Consider the following 2675-nt stretch of genomic DNA (forward strand, 5'->3'; position numbering starts at 1 on the left):
ACAGGTAAGAAAAAGTCTTTTAGGAATATTAAGTGATATATTTAGTTTTCAGAAAGCCAGTTATAAATTATTCTTCTTATGGTTATAAGAAGAAATATTTAAAATTGTCTAAAGAAGCTTGTGAAATATTTGATAATAATAGCTTTGTTAATTATAGATTCATTAAGCAAGGTTTTAAAAAGTTAATCTGGTTTCCGTATTTCAGGTTTTTCTCAAAGCTTGTAGCATACTAGTGTATATTGTGAACCACCACAGATGGTAAACAGTATTTTAATGTGGATGTTGTTGGAGTGAGTGTGTTATATGTAGATTATTCAGCATTTCTCAAGCTTATCTGAAAATTATCTATTTTTTGAACTAATAAAACCACAGTTATTGTTGATAGAATTTAGAATAAAATTTATTTACTAGGATTCATTCACTCTTTAGTTTTTTCAACATGGTACTGAGAGGATAAGTTTTAGTAGGATGTTAAATGTCGTTTATAGTTTGAATAAAGATTACTGTCATTCAAACTCCTTTTCACATGTTGAGCAAAAAGAATGTTGTAGTTCCCTGGGTAGAATCCATGTACTAGTTCTGGGTTTTTAAGTAAGCTAACGTCATCTTTCTGTACCTCAATTTCCTTGTTGTTAAAGAGGAAAATAATAGTATTTGTTTCGTAAGGCTTTTATAAGAATTAAGTAGTGCTGATGTTGAATAGTTATTTTTGGCACTTAGTAAGTACTCAGTAAATATTAACTCATTAACAGAACTCATACTTCACATACAAGGAAAGGTATTTATTATGCTTGAGGCTTATAACTTTATTTTTGTACATCTTAATCTTAACATAAAGATTCAAATATGTGATGATATTCTCAGAAATACCTTTTCTTACAAGATTCTATAGTTCAAATTTTGAATTATGAGGACTAATTTTACTGATAGAAATGAAACTTGAAAAGAGTTGCTGTCTTTACTAAGGCTTTTTATCTTCTCTTCATTTTTGCCCAGATAGTGTTTCTAGTGAGCTGCAGTTTTTGAGCCATACTGAAACCTAGATAAACTGTAGCACTCAGATCATAATTTTCTCTCTTATAGGTTGCTTTTCTATTAATCTCTTCCAAATGGTTTAGAAACTATCTTTAAAGGAATTTGACATAATCTATTAAACAGAGGTATCAAACTGGAAGCTCTGGATATGGTTTGTTAGGTCTCTTTGGTTTTTTGAAAGGAAAGCAACTAGATTTAATTTCAGTACAAATAGCTAGACACCTGTTTTATTTACATTTGGTCCTCTTTGAGTTCTGTTTTCATTTGTTTGTTACATCTTAGCCTCTGAGGGCATTGGAATTTGTAGTTACTGTGTTTAACATAGTTCAAGAATATTTCTGTTTTGTTTTTAATGTTTCCCTATTACATATTAGCCCCATTAAAAGTTCTTCCCAAAGTAATTTACAAAGTTGTTCAGTGAAATAACTGTTTCTAAGGTCAAATGAGTTTGGGAAAAGCTGTGTACTACATACTGCCCTAGGAAAAATCATAGTGCTTATTAGCATATTGAAAATCATCGTAGTAACAACCTGTGTAAGTGTTAAATCCAGTTTTACTAAATTTTTTTCAAGATTTATTTAGCTAAGGGATTCTTGTTTTGAGGTACTTGAATTGTACAGGGATATAGGTTGGGAAACACTGAAACTAACTCAAAGAAACACTTGGGTTTTGTTTATAACCTTATCGAGGTATAATTGAAATACGATAAAGTGCACATTTAAAGTGTACACTTTGGTCAGTTTTGATTTATGTATACATCTGTGAAACGATATCACAATCAAGAAAACAAACATTTCTGTCACCCCATAGTAGTAACCTGTTCCTCCTTCTATCTTCTTTTCCAGGCAGCCACTGATCTGATTGTCGTTACTATAAATTAGTTTACTTTTTCTAGAATTTCAAACCTTTGTTTTTGAAAGCTTAAATTGCAATCTTTAGATAATTTATATGAAAGCAGTAGTAATTTCTTAAAAATAAAAGTACAGGTACCTGACAATTATGTTTATGAAAATTATTATATACTCTCAGTTTCAACAGTAAGAATTTAAAACTCAAATCACTCTTTCAAAATTATATAGAAAATATATTGTAAATTTAAAAAATACTTCAGTTAAAAACAAAAGCAGATGATTTTTTCCCCAAAACTGAATCTGAAAAATATAATTACTCTAGTAAAAACAGAGAACTAACCAACTAGAAATTTATAAGAAAGGATTTAGAGATAATAACTTTCATTCTTATCCAGCCACCATTACTAAGATTAGCATACTGAAAGCCTCCTAAAAATCATCTTAAAACAGAAAAACTGACCTAAGCTACTCTGTGAGCCTAGTCTTAGAAAAAAAAAAAAAAAGGTCATTTCATGTCTACTTCTTGCTCTTTGCTGTCAGTTGCCTATAGCAAAAATTAAATAGAGGGTAAAAATACCTTGTTTTGGTCAAAATTTAATTGTAAAAGTAAATGAGGTAAAAATGCCAGTAAATTTGATAATAACTTAAGTGTTCTAGCCAAAAATATCACTTAAAAATTTCTAGTTAATGATTTTTAAATGTCATAGGTTATAAGTTGTTTAAATAATTAGCAATTTTGAAAATTCCTTCCTCTGCTTTACAGTTAATTCATAATAATTCTGTACTAGG

The sequence above is a fragment of the Ursus arctos genome, unplaced genomic scaffold (genome assembly GCF_023065955.2).
Source record: "Ursus arctos isolate Adak ecotype North America unplaced genomic scaffold, UrsArc2.0 scaffold_11, whole genome shotgun sequence".
Lineage (NCBI taxonomy): Eukaryota > Metazoa > Chordata > Mammalia > Carnivora > Ursidae > Ursus > Ursus arctos.